This window comes from Pseudochaenichthys georgianus, chromosome 13, assembly GCF_902827115.2.
Source record: "Pseudochaenichthys georgianus chromosome 13, fPseGeo1.2, whole genome shotgun sequence".
In the NCBI taxonomy this organism is placed as follows: Eukaryota; Metazoa; Chordata; class Actinopteri; order Perciformes; family Channichthyidae; genus Pseudochaenichthys; species Pseudochaenichthys georgianus.
This window is the reverse complement of record NC_047515.1, coordinates 42,576,571-42,591,627: the sequence shown is the minus strand read 5'-3', so window position 1 is coordinate 42,591,627 and position 15,057 is coordinate 42,576,571. Positions and strand designations below refer to the sequence as shown.

Below are 15,057 nucleotides of genomic sequence, written 5' to 3'. Positions count from 1 at the left end.
ATCGAGAGACCACACACTGTAAATGTAAAATGCACCTCGTGCCTGACTCCCTGTTCTCCGTCTGCCTCGCTCTGTCTTCCATCACCTCCCTTCTGGGTCTTTCCCCTCACTTTCTTTCAGGGAGAAATGTGCCAAATCAGCTGCTGTGTTTCTCCTTAGTCTTCCAAGCAGCATATCTTCTTTAGTCATTGTGTTCTACTCTTTACCCTGTCTTTTTAAACCAGTGTGTGTGTGTGTTTGTCAGTGTTGGGTGTAACGCGTTACAAAAGTAACCGAGTTACAGTAATATATTACTTTTTGCTGTAACGAAGTAATGTAACGCATTACTAATGAAATGTGGGTAATATATTACCCGTTACAATGCTCAGTAACGCAGTTACAACACATTTTAACCCGAAATTAAATGGTACATAGCGAGACATTCCGACACCAGACAAATTGTGCGGGTAGATTAGTAAACCTGGTGTTTACCCTTCAGGCTTCGCGCCGGGATCGTCGGGGCAGTTGAATGTTATTCACCCTCTATTCAAAAAAGAGAACGGAGCGAAAAATACAACAACAAATTGTGTCAGGTGCGCGTGACCTGCTCCGCTGCGCGTGCATCATTTCCAAAGTGCTTCCACAGCAGTGACACACATCTGTGGATAATCATTTATACGAAAATGGTTAAAGCAACCATCACTAAACGCCAGCAACACTGCATCTACTGCAGACCGTAGCAACAGGTCAGATGGGGACATCACGTTACCCTCCGTTGTGACACTAGCGTACTCCCGCCTGACTCGCCCCCGGAGCAGCAGTCTTCATCGCCCAAAACACCGCCGCCCCTCTGCGGCCCGCGGGTGCCAGCCAGGATACCACGGCAAAACAGAGCCTGCCCAGGTAGATCTAAACAAGTACCCGCCTGTACAGTGGGGTTAGGTGGTCATTTTGCAGCTCGTGGTATACAAATAGACAAGGGCTAGAATATGTGAAAATAGTGCCATATTCTGCCCTGCCTGTAGAAATGTTGGGTCAAAAATAATGCATACAATAGCACAGATGCCTTCACCACGAATGGCTACAAAAAGATCTCATATCCCAAGCTTATCAACGAGCTGATGTTGCAGCTGAAATGATCTCCAGGTCACAAAGTCAACCTCACATGATGATGTGATACCAGTTCTCAAGCACAGTAAATACTCTCTTCCCAGAGTATATGATGGGACCAAGGTGATGATTAGTAGGCTACATGGTTTTAATAATACTTTTGCTTTTCAATGTTTGCCATTTCAAACCATGAGCTGGTTCAAATAATATTTGCCTTGATTTACAATATGTATCATTTGTTTTATCAGTACAGTTTTGAAGCTGTTGTGCTTTTCTTTGCCACAGTCCACTTTGGACTGTATGAGATATTTCAGGATATATATTTCACTTTTAACTCACTTGAAATGTTCTCACTTGCTTGGTTTCAAAACATAACAAATGCCATAATCTGTTCATTGGGACCATCAATGCTATTTCTCATTGCTGTTGCCGGCCACTATTGCTCATGTAAACCTACTACTGCTGCGCCCCTGTAATCTCAGAGGCACCCTGAGTCATTTTGTTCTGGAGCCGGGCCTGTACACGGCCATATACTAAACACACTACAGAACCCATTCCGTGTCCTGTTATTATTTCTTCTTCTGGTGATTTATCCGACTTCCAGCGCTCCGTCTTTTAACCTCTTTTCTTTCTCTTTCTTGATCCTCCTTAGCAACCTTCATTAGAGTCCTTGACAGTGGTCTGTACTGCTGTATTAACAACGTGTCACATGTTAAGAAGTTACAATCAGAATGGAGTATTCAACTAAGCCGTGTAATACAAGGTGTTAGTAGCCTTAAGGGCCTACACAGTTGTTATGCTATTCCTCATCGCCCTTCACTGGATGTATAATGAGCTGCACTAAACTACATTTCAGCATTTAAAATACCCAGCCATTCTTTTGCGGTTATTTTGGTGAAAGTAACTAGAAAAGTAACTAAAGTAGTGTAACTCATTACATTTCAGAGACAGTAATTTTGTAATGTAACTTATTACTTTCAAAAGAGAGTAATAAGTAATATGTAATATATTACATTTTCGAAGTAACTTGCCCAACACTGGTGTTTGTGTGCGTGTGAGTGTGTGTGTGTGTGTGTGTGTGTGTGTGTGTGGACTAGCATTACTATACTTGTGGGGACCTACATCTGTTTACATAGTCACGTGTGGGGACTCGCCTCCCTTATGGGGACAAATTGGAGGTCCCCATAAGGGGGTCATTAATTTTAGGGTGAAGACTTGGTTAGGGTTAGGCATGTGTTGGTTATGGTTAAGGTTAGGATAAGTCTCCAGGAAATGCATGTAAGTCAATCTAATGTCCCCTGAAGTGATGTATACATGGTATGTGTGTGTGTGTGTGTGTGTGTGTGTGTGTGTGTGTGTGCGTGTGTGTGTGTGCGTGTGTGTGTGTGTGTGTGTTTAAAAGAATATAAATACACAAAAAGGATCAGAGGTTAACAAACAATGCAACACACAAAGAAAGCAAAACGAAGGGAAAAACCAACAATTAAACGTATAAAAAAATGAAATATGTGTATGCGTGTTGAAGTATGATGGAAAAAGTTTTTTATTTTATATGTATTGAACTGATCACAATCAAACTGTCATTTCTTCAGAACTTGAGACACACACGTGCACGTGCAAAGTTCCCCAGTATTTGTCATTCACTTGCAGAAAAAGAGGGGAATAAACATCAGGTTTCTGATATATTATGTATCAGTCTTTGACCCCGTCTTTTTAACCTCTTAAGCCCGAGGGTCCCCCCAGTGGAACCCTCCCACTGTTTGTTTACGAGACTATGTCTCAGGGCTTCTTAACATTTATGAAACTATTAATGTTTCATACCCTTTTAACGGTAAGAAACTCCGCTAACTGACAATAAGGACAATTGTTAGCTAAAAGAGTAATACCGAGCCTTTGAATTAGCATTGAGCGAAAAAATGCTAACTAATGCTAACGCTTTTTTAGACAGAACTCACGGTAGAAATGCCCTTATTACTATCTTAACTGCACAAACAAGATATACGATTTAAAGATGAGACTCCACAGATTCCACACTTGTAATGTCATCACTGTAGGACCCCGAATTCCTGGAGCTATCAGCCAGAAAAGAGAAAGTAAACAACACCCGGTTTCAAAGATATTACAATAATTACGTCTTGCCTTTTTTGATTTGTGATCAAAAGTTGTGTTCAACGGAATAAAAACGCCGCTCAAGGTTAATCCAATGTCTTTGTGTCACGGAGAAATTTTCACTGATAATCCATCATCATATTTATGGCAATATACTGAGTATAAAGTTTTGCCGTCCAGGCTTGTACTTTCAGATATGTTTCGTTTGCTTCTCTATTATGTCCGCAATGGTAATGTGTACGCCCATCGATTCTATTGGATGTGATGGTTAAGAAAAAGGTGTAAATCACCCAAATCGACCAATGGGTTCCAGAGATATGGTCCTGCGTAAAGTATAAAGAATGCCAGCCAGCTTAAACCACATTTAAAAAATCCCAAGTTGTGTAAAGGCCTTCAACTTAACGCTGTGTTTCTGTATCAATGAGACACGTCTTCGGCCTGCTAAAACGATTCCATTTCATTCGTCAACACACAAGAAGCAGACGATTTATTTTGTAAATTTGGGTCCACTTTGGAGGCCGTTCAGGCACATGGCCAGTCACATCAAACACGCTCCAAACATTCTGTTCAAAGCTGTATTCTATTAGCCGATAATTTCGCCAGAATGTGATAAAAAGGTAAATCCCAGAGTTAAATACAGTGCCTCTGCGCTCTGGCCTCTATCTCTGCATCTGGTCACCGTTAGCAACATAATGGCTTCCCAAGTCCAACCCTTCTGCTTAGTCTCTGACCATTTGGTCTCTATCCAACTTTTTACATCTTATTTTTTCAAGCACAGACACAGGTTCACAAAAACAACAAGAAAGGCAATATTTCAAAAGGAAATACTGGCGTCGGTTTATGTCTTTTTATGAATGTGAACATTTCTATCCGACTGTATTCTGGCAGGTTTTATGCTAATAAGCAGAGGTGGGAATTATATTACTCAAGTATAACTTAAAGGTACTTGTACTTTACTTGAGTATTTCAAATTGTTTTCTTCTTTGAACTTCTACTCCACTACAGTTAAGAGGTACATGGTGTACTTTTACTCCACTACATGTATTTAATATCTTTAGTTACTTTACAGATCTGGATGAATGATGTGAAATCTAACCAAGTGTTGAATCAGACTTTAGTTCCACCTGGAGTAAATCCACCAGCTACCCTGCAGTCTCCAAAGTACTTCAGACTAGCTGCACCTCCACCAGCTACCCTGCAGTCTACAAAGTACTTCAGACTAGCTGCACCTTCACCAGCTACCCTGCAGTCTACAAAGTACTTCAGACTAGCTGCACCTTCACCAGCTTTGAGAACACTTTCATGATCAATCATTATAAAACACATCATATATATTATTCTGAAATGGACCAATCTGCACAACGACTACTTTTACTGTCGCTACTTTCACCATATTTTGATGAGAATACTTTTCTACTTTTACTTGAGGAACATTTTGAATGCAGGACTTTTACTGTGACAGAGTATTCCTACACTCTGGTACTTCTACTTTTACTCAAGTACAAGATCTGAGTACTTCTACTTTTACTCAAGTACAAGATCTGAGTACTTCTACTTTTACTCAAGTACAATATCTGAGTACTTCTACTTTTACTCAAGTACGTACAATATCTGAGTACTTCTACTTTTACTCAAGCACAATATCTGAGTACTTCTCCCACCTCTGGTCAGGGGCGGCGCCAGGGGGTATCTAGGAGTTGCTATAGCAACTCCAACAATTGGCCTAGCAACGGCTTAGCAACCCCATTGTTTTGATATGAAAATGTATCATATTTATACACATTCTCGCAGCCTGCAAGAGTGTGTATAAATATGATACATTTTCGCGGGATCTATCAGGGGCGGGTCGTTGTAATTTACTGCGTGAACTGTTACTTGGCTAATTCTCAGTAGATCGAAAATGGAAACATTTCTCACAGTCACAAGTCAGCGTAAACGACCGCGATCTCCAACGGAGCCGGTCCAGCCGGACAACCCTGCTATCCACAAGGATCCCGATGTTCACTATGAAAACCGGGAGGATTGGGACCACGAAGAACAGGTGCCCCCGCCAACTGACCCGCTGCACCCGCAGCAGCAGGACCAGCTAGCTGCTACCACGAGCTGCAGTGGAACTAGCGCTGCTCCTCTCCGCACCGTGAAGATCCACTGCCCTCATTTCCTCCACCCTGCTCTCTGCAGAGCTCCACTCCAGAATATACAACTTCTGCTAGTCAGTGATTCTCAGACACAGTGTCTCACCCTTTGAGCATCTCGGCAGAAATGAGCAGTCGCTCCTCTCAGTTACAAATGGTCATTTTAAATGAATCAAGAATGTGTTGTATTTTACGACATGGCGCATTGTTCGAGGCGTGCTGACAGTGAGATCTAACACGGGGAATTGTGAATGAGGAGAAGAGAACTGAGAATGAGGAGGAGGAGGAGGAGGAGGAGGAGGAGGAGGAGGAGGAGGAGGAGGAGGAGGAGGAAGAGGAGGAGGAGGAGGAAGAGGAGGAGGAGAGTCACAGAATGAGGCCAGTAGAGGAGGAAAAGTGCGTTATTTAGGCAATGTTGTTGGTGGGAGTTAGGGAGGGACCGCCCCTTCCAGGTGTGTGTGTGTGTGTGTGCGTTTTCCGGTGTGTGTTACGTGAAAGTCATGAGTGTTACACTATTGATTGGTTCTGTAAATAAAGAGAACGTTTTCGACATTGAAGGCTTGAGTGATCTTGAATAGCTTTGAACGCTACAATATGAACAGGCTCGTGCTTGGCCCACTGGTATTGTTTGTTTATTTTGAAAATTAACTAGCAACGCCGTGCTGTCATATAGCAACTGCTGAGCTACTGCAGCAACACAATCCTGGCGCCGCCCATGCCTCTGGTAATAAGTAATTCTTGAAAACACATTCACAAAAATGAAATGTACTCATTTAAATATTAAGTGTTGAATCCACTGATATCCGTCTGGTCTCTTTCTGGACGAGATCTCTCTCTGCGTGTTTCAGGTCTGCTGGTCAGCCTCACCTGCATCTCATTCACCAATCATTGGGAGTTCCAGGCTTCTCGACCAATGAGGTGTTTCCACTGTTACATCCAAACTTTTAATAACTTGGCCCAAAACACAAAACTTAAAAGGTTTCACATTAATTTGGAAATGCTAAATGGCTGTTTCCCCCTTTTCATGTGATCTAATGTAATAAATGAGAGTTATTCCAATTTTTTTTTTTTATTACCTACGTTTTTATTTCAGTTTCAGTTTCATTGTACACACGTTTCCCATTTGCATTCAGCTGTATTGTCGACAAAGCCAAAACAAAGAAAGAAAACATATAAGAATATATATATATATCCTTTATTTAACCAGGTAAAAATAATAATAATATACAAAAATTAGACATAAATAAACGAGTGAACATTTTAAACAAAATAAATGAGAGGTATTAAAATAAAACAAGATAATATGGATATAATTAGAAAAAAGAAAAACACAATTTTTTTTTATAGCGTTTTTATGAATTATGTTGGCCTGAAAGACCCTGAAACTTTATTGCTTCCATTTCTGAACAATCAGTTCATTTTTCTCCCTGACTTGTCTCCACGCATTTTGAAATACCATTCATTCCTTGTGTTGGCAACAGTTGGGTAAACTTGCTTCTCATTGTGTTCCCCTGCGGAACGAGTAGAGGTCGTAACGTCCGTTAGCGCTAAAATATTATTGTTCACCAGTCTCTCAGCAGCATTTGATCAATTAGTCATCATGTCTGATAAGGATTGTGCAACATGGCTGAAGGCTCTGAGTCTTTGCCGAGGTCAGGGATACTTTCAGGCTCAACGAGAGACGCCAACACGACTTTAGAGAATACGCGTTTCGTGTTTCTGTAACTCTTTAAATTACTGGCAACGTAATTAGCGGCCAGCTGCTGCTGCACCTCCTTCCATTCCTCCACTTCCTCTTCCTCCTCTTCCTCTCCATCCTCCTCTTCCTCTCCCTCGCTCGGTGCCCTCGCCCTGAACCTGTCCTGGGAGGGAGGACAGGGAAGAAGGGGGGAGGAATGAGAGAGGGAGGAAAGAAGAGAAGAATAGAGGGGGGGGAAGGAAGGAGCCAGAACTCTGCATGGTCAGATTGTTGCAGAGAGGAGATGGGGGGTGTGTGTGTGTGTGTGTGTGTGTGTGTGTGTGTGTGTGTGTGTGTGTGTTTTCTATGGGTGAAGGTCCATTGAAGTATGACGAAAAAGTATATACTCACAGGCAACACACACACACACACACACACACACACACACACACACACACACACACACACACACACACACACACACACACACACACACACACACACACACACACACACACACACACACACACACACACACACACACTGACTGACACAATATTCCCCAGTATTTGACAGTAACTTGCAGAAACAGAGAGGAATACACACCAGGTTTCTGATATATATATTGCAGTATACAGAGTATCATGTTTTCACCTTTTATCCATCTGACAAAACACTTATCGTCCCATCTCGCGTCTCTTTTCCACCGCTACAATAGACCCAAGCTGTGCTGCCCCCCCCCCCCCCGAAGGGCCGGCATCACTCCCACCCCTCTTTCATGTCTAATCGACTTTTACAAGCCCCGTCCCTCATACGCTGACTTTTACAACTTTGTTGCTCCTCATTGGCTGCAGGTGCAACGCATTACTCCCCTAACAAGAGCCAATTACAAACAGGTGTGTGTGAGCAGGGAATGTGAGTTTCAAAAAAAGGTCGGAGGGGAATCGTTACGGACCGACTCGTTTTAATAAGTTCGGTTTATTTCCGCTTCTCAGAGCGAGGCTGGGTGCCTTCGTCTGCCTGGGGTCAGAGGTCTCTTCAGGTGGCTGTGTCACTGTCACTTAAAGGCCTCTGATCACATCTGCCGTCACTTTTTATTTGTCGTAACACCAACCCTTACCCGCTAATGCGTTCAGCAGGAGGTTCGACCCGAGCAGAAGACCAGGGCGGCAGAAAGAACAAAACCTGAACAAAAGCTGATGACTGAAATATGGTAGTATCAATTTAGGCGAGGTATTATAATAAGTAGAGCCGGGACTCGATTACAAAAATTAATCTAATTAATTAGAGGCTTTGTAATTAATTAATCGAAATTAATCGCATTTTTAATCAAATATACACATTTGACCTGAGAACAGTGAGAAGCAGTTTCCACATGGATGTTGCTCCAAGTGGTCTACAGTCGAGTGCAGTCCAGTGAGCAGGGAGCTGGTTCTTCTCTCAGACGTGGACTGACTTATCCTGGCCCTGAAACCAGTCATCTGGTTGAGTGTGGGTTGGGTCAGGGTGTGGTTCCTTGCACTCGGAGTCGGGCTAACGTCCACGCTAGCTGCTACATGCTAGCTGCTACATGCTTTGCATTGAGGTGATACTTTAGGCTTGATGAGCTGCGGTGATATGCTAATTCTTTTTTGCATAATTTGCACACAGCCGCGCTCTTATCGACGCTTCCATCCGTCCGTTCTTTAAAACAAAATGTCCCATCCACGGGGCCGACCAAAGCGGTCTCATCAGCTTGTTCGTTCATGTTTGACTATTGTTCACCGTGGTTTGTTGTTGTTTGAAGTCCCATGCTGAAGTCATGAACGTTAGTTGGTGCTCCAGTATAATCGGTACGCCTGAAACTCATCCAGTGAGAAACGTTCCGCTGTGCAAAAATAAGTGCGATTAAAATGCGTTAATTTTTTTTAACGCGTTAATTTTTGTGTAATGAATTAATCTTAATTAACGCGTTAAAGTCCCGGTCCTAATAATAAGACAAAGGAAAAGTAAACAAGGAACAAATCGGGAAGCACTATTTTCAGCACTATTTTCAGCACGCAGTAATATGTGCAAGAGTATATGACAATCATAATTATGACATGAGTAGCTTTTCAACTACGTGGTTTTTTGTTTAATCTACGAAGACAATTAGAGAAATGTGAAGAAAATGTGTCCAATAAATTTCACTTCAGAATTTCTGTCCTTTTCTTTTGCAATGTGTGACTTTTAAACGTTTCAATAGACAATAGGGCTGCAACACACGTCTTTGTTTGTTACCTTTAACAATCCCGTTGAGGTTTTTGAATGCCGTTTTAAATGTCTGATGTCACATTGAGGACAGGATCACTTTTAAAAAATAAAATATGCAACTTCTGTAATTCAATTTATTGGATTAAATGACTTTATTTTCTAATGTAATCAACTTTCTTTAGTATATATATATATATATATATATATATATATATATATATATCATTACATCAGAAGCAGGATTTGGAAAAACTTGGTGTCTTCACAGGTCTCACTACAAAATCTATTAGGGAGCTGCAGCTGATTCAGAACGCCGCTGCTCGAGTCCTCACTGACACTAAGAAAGTGGATCACATCACTCCTGCTCTGAAGTCTTCACACTGGCTTCCTGTGTGTCAAAGAATAGATTTCTAAATACTGCTGCTGGTTTATAAAGCACTGAATGGTTTAGGCCCAAAATACATTTCTGACCTCCTGCTAAACTATGAACCATCCAGATCTCTCAGGTCTGCAGGGACTGGTCAGCTTTCTGTCCCCAGAGTCAGAACTAAACCTGGAGAAGCAGCGTTCAGTTATTATGCTCCAAGCATCTGGAACAAACTCCCAGGAACCTGCAGGTCCGCTGCAACTCTGACTACTTTCAAATCCAGCAAGAAGACTTTTCTTTTTGTCGCTGCTTTTAATTGAACTATTCATATCTTAAACTGCACTGTAACTTTGTATTCATGTATTTTTTCTTTTAATGTTTCTTTTATTATCTTTTACTGTTTTTAAATGTCTTTGTCTGAATGTCTTTCATTTTTGTAAAGCACCTTGATCTGCCTTGTGTTGAAAGGTGCTATATAAATAAACTTGCCTTTCACGTCACTTGTTAGACGCTTTTATCCAAAGCGACTTACATACTCAATACTGTGGATAACTCTCAGGGACACAACGACAAGCTGACTGCAGTGGGGTTTGAACCTGTTTGAACCACAATCCACTGCACCACACGCCTTCCAATAACTTGATATTATGTGCCTGACTTGAGTGGGAACTCCAACCATTTTTGGGGTGCAATACAAATAAAAACATGCAATTATAAATGACAGCAAATATGGATTTGAAGCAGAATATTGAATGAGATAAAAACATTTTGGAAATCATAACAATCAACCTTTTTTAATTTATCTATTGACTTCTGGAATCAGAGCACTCGGGAGTTACGGGAAATATTTTAAATCGTAGTCAGAAACAATCCTAAAAAGCCTACGTGATGTATTTGAGTAGCATTATGATGGTTCTGCTTTCACATTACATCATCACCACGCTGCAGCCGACTCAGCAGGACTACCGTCTGAATCCCCTCTGTGCTCTTCTCTCGTCGTCTCCATGATCATTTGAAATATGTAATGCATAGGAGAGAGGTTTAATTAACCAAACGCGTAAATATTTGACTCTAAAAACAACACGGTCAAAAAGTATTTTATCGATAAATTATAGTAACTTCAAGTTAATATAACGGTGTGAGCAATTTCAACTGAATTTCACAAGTTGTTATGATTTCAACTCGGCTTCATTCGCCACTTCAACAACCTATGCATTAGGTCAATTGCACCTAACCGTGTGAGTTGAGACCTGGATGGTTCTAGAAGTTTCCACGGCCTCTTAACGTGGCATTAATCAATTTGAAATCACATATTACTGCGTGCTGAAAATAGTCCTGGATATTTGGTCTCAAAATTGTTCTCATCGGATACAAGGCTTTCAACAGAGACCACCTGGTTTCAATTCACCGTTTACATACGAAGAACTCCAGATGATGACTTTGACTCGACAGTTTGAGTCCAGTGAGACCTGGATTGTTCTAGAAGTTTCCACGGCCGGTTTGGTCTGCGCGGTGAAAATAGTCCCGGATAATTGGTCTCGAAGTTGTTTTCATGGGACAGAAGGCTTTTAACATGGACATAAGATTGTTTTAACGCTGTACGACATGAAACTGTTTCAATTTGCCGAACGTCAACCGGGCAGATCGTTGATGACTTTGCCTGAAGAGTGTGAGTTGTAACCTGGATGGTTCTAGAAGTTTCCACGGCCTCTTAACGTGGCATTAATCCATTTGAAATCACATATTACTACATGCTGAAAATAGTCCTGGATATTTGGTCTCAAGGTTGTTCTCATCGGATACAAGGCTTTCAACAGAGACCACCTGGTTTCAATTCACCGTTTACATACGAAGAACTCCAGATGATGACTTTGATTCGACAGTTTGAGTTGTGGATGGTTCTAGAACAGTGGTACTCAACCTTGTCCTAATCAGGAGCCACATTGACGAAAAAATATTTTTGTATAATGTACAGTGCAATAACTGTGATTTATTATTTTCACTGCAACCACAAAACACACATTGCTGATCATCACTGCCCATAACAACAGATAACAGACAGCATGCCCTCCTAGCTAGAGTAGAGTAGAATCCGATAGTTGCATTTTTTTTGCCTCTCGTTCCAGGTCTTTTTTCTCAGGAAACAACGTTGAACAAGCCAGCAGTATGCAATCCTTCACCATTTTTCCATCAGTATATGGCTTCATCTTTTTCATCAGTTCATGTGTGATTTTGTAGGATGCCTCTGTCGCTCTTTCACTCGTATTAGTGTGGAATACGTTTTTTTGAGCAGTTCGGTTCTGTTTGAGTCTCGCCAGCTTTTCCGCCCTCAGCTCTCCACCTTTCGGAAAGTCGGTACTGAACTTCGGGTGTTTTGTGTCGTGATGGCGCTGCAAATTGGACCTTTTTAAATTGTGAAATGACGTTGTCACAAAGCAGGCAGATGCATTTTCCCGAACCGGTGGAGACGAAGAAAAACTCGAGTTCCCAGTCCTCTTTAAATGTTCGATATTCCTCTTTATATTTTCGTTTCCTATATTCCTTTGCCATTTTTGCATAGTGCTGTAAGATAGTTTTCCCAGTGTGACGGGGCAATTATCTCGCGCACCTGCAATCAGAGCGCGAAACCTGAAATAATTTAGAGCGTGAAACCTGAAATAATTTGTGATTGGTTGTTCAGACGGATGGGGGGGGCGGCTTAATAGACTGATGTGTGTGATGACTGATGTGTGACTTGTGAGTGATAATGAAATGTTGATGAATTCTGCTGACAATTTTTTTTTTTTTTTTTTTTTATTTTATATTATAAGTGGGACTTAAAAGAGCCGCAACTAGTCTTAAAGGAGCCGCGGGTTGAGTATCGCTGTTCTAGAAGTTTCCATGGCCGGTTAACATGACAAATTACTCCGCGGTGAAAATAGTCCCGGATAATTGGTCTTGAAGTTGTTTTCATGGGATAGAAGGCTTTTAACCTGGACATAAGATTTTTTTAACGCTATACGACATGAAACTGTTTTAATTTGACGAACGTCAACCGGACAGATCGTTGATGACTTTTCCTGAAGAGTGTGAGTTGAGACCTGGATTGCTCTAGAAGTTTCCACGGCCTCTTAACGTGGCATCAATCAATTTGAAATCACATATTACTGCGTGCTGAAAATAGTGCTGGATATTTGGTCTCAAAGTTGTTCTCATCGGATACAAGGCTTTCAACAGAGACCACCTGGTTTCAATTCACCGTTTACATACGAAGAACTCCAGATGATGACTTTGACTCGACAGTTTGAGTTGTGGATGGTTCTAGAAGTTTCCATGGCCGGTTAACATGACAAATTACTGCGCGGTGAAAATAGTCCCGGATAATTGGTCTCGAAGTTGTTTTCATGGGACAGAAGGCTTTTAACCTGGACATAAGATTGTTTTAACGCTATACGACATGAAACTGTTTCAATTTGCCGAACGTCAACCGGGCAGAACGTTGATGACTTTGCCTGAAGAGTGTGAGTTGAGACCTGGATTGCTCTAGAAGTTTCTATGGGCACATGGCATTGGCGATGGCGGATTGGTGGCAAAAACAGTCCTGAACATGTGGTCTTTGAAATAGTTGTGAGGGGACGTAAGATGTTGGTAACGCTAAAGGCAGGTGAACCAGTTGAAAAAGTGGCAGATGAATACGTTTTCATCAAACCGACATGATGATGATGAACACGACTTTACAGAGCAACGTGTGCAACCGCAGGTCTTTTCGGACGGAGAACCACAACAGACAGGACGTGTGAGGTGAGAGGTCGCATTTGAAGTCAACATGTAATTAAAGTTAAAGGATCCCACTAAGCTCCATAGATGTGTGTCCTGTCCTCTGTAAAGAAGTCTGGAGAGGATGTCAGTAAGATAGCGACACAGAGCATTGTCGAAACAGTCTTCGTTGTGTGGGTACAACATGCAGATCAAGCACGTCTCACATCTCCTGCTTATCGCTGTTTGTCGTTAGTCTCTGTTAACACTCGAGTCAGTGAGTGGCTCGGAGACATCAGGCATACCGAGAGTGACTAAACCTCCACTGTCTTTGTCTAATCGGAAAATACACGTGTGTTCTTCGTCTCACTCCCAGCCAGAAATGAGACATGTACTGCTAAAGAATGGAGAAACTGTTTATTTTATTTGGGACCGCAGACCTAAAGGCAAACATGGCGGGAATTCCAGAAGTTAATCCACTCAAGATGCACCCGGCGTGTCGTCAACAAAATACGCTGCTGGAAGATCACATTGGTGCACCTGGGGTCGTGCAGACGTAAATAAAGCGTGTCGTGTGCAACAGGGTGACAGGCAGCTTCATAAGCCAAACAGAAAGCCGGTAATGGATTGTTGGGATAGTTACACAATCAAGACGAGGTGTTCACTGGCACTTTCACGGCGTGTGTGTGTGTGTGAGGAGAGGCGTAAACAGAACTCTGGGATTTGGCAGGAAAACTTCAATAAGACGTTGTTGGATGCTGATTTAAATGTCAAGGTAGAATGTAATGCAGCGTTTCAGCACACTGTCCAGATACAGAACAAGATGTGTGTGTTCACGGCGGGTGGAGCCAAATCTCAGGGAGGGTTTCGAATCGGGAGCAAAAGTTCAGTGGAAACACAGATGTGAAGGAAGAATCCTTATTAGACATGTAGCGCACAGAAAGGACACACTCCTGGTGTGATAAGAACATGGTGTCTTGTAGTTCTTAAGTTTAATACTGTATTATGCATAAGCAGAATGCAAACCATGGTGACACTTGTCTTTGTTTCACAGCCTACAAGCTACTCATGGTTTCAATTGGACTCCTTTTTACTTCCGTAACATAATGACATCACTATGTAACTCTCGTGCTTCTATTAGCTAGCGCGCCTCCAACACATTGTACTTGATAAGAGGCGGGACTTCCTGAAGTTGTTGACCAATCACAACAGAGCCGGCCAGCTAACCAATCAGAGCAGACTGGGCTCTGGTTTCAGACAGAGGGTGAAAAGAGGTGCTGCAGCACAGGCAGCACTGCGAATATCCACCCAAGCCCTGGTCTTCTCTGTAGCGGAATACTGCGCCCCAGTCTGGAGCAGAAGCCCTCATGCGAAAAAGGTCGACGTGGCTATCAATACCTCCCTCAGAATAATAACTGGATGCTTGAAGCCTACCCCTGTGTCCCTCTTGCCAGTCCTCGCGGGAATAGCACCGGCCGGCCTCCGACGGGAGGCTGCCACCCTCGCCCTGGCCAGGAGGGCACAAAAGTATGACTGGCACATCCTGCACCACACCACAATAACTCCAGCACCTCCAAACAGACTCAAGTCCCGCCACCCCTACAACATAGCAGCTCAAGAGATGCTCAACTCCACCTCTGAGGACATCTCCAGAGATGCATGGTTGGCAGCAGCTTGGAAGCAGGAGTGGGAGTCAGCCGGGCCCTCCCGAA

General features: G+C 42.4%; 1 pseudogene; it reads left to right on the top strand.

The window, feature by feature from the left end:
- The first annotated feature begins 13,302 nt into the window (after nt 1–13,302).
- The window catches only part of LOC117457073 (NACHT, LRR and PYD domains-containing protein 1-like), a 123,743-nt pseudogene continuing 121,988 nt past the window's right edge, over nt 13,303–15,057 (top strand).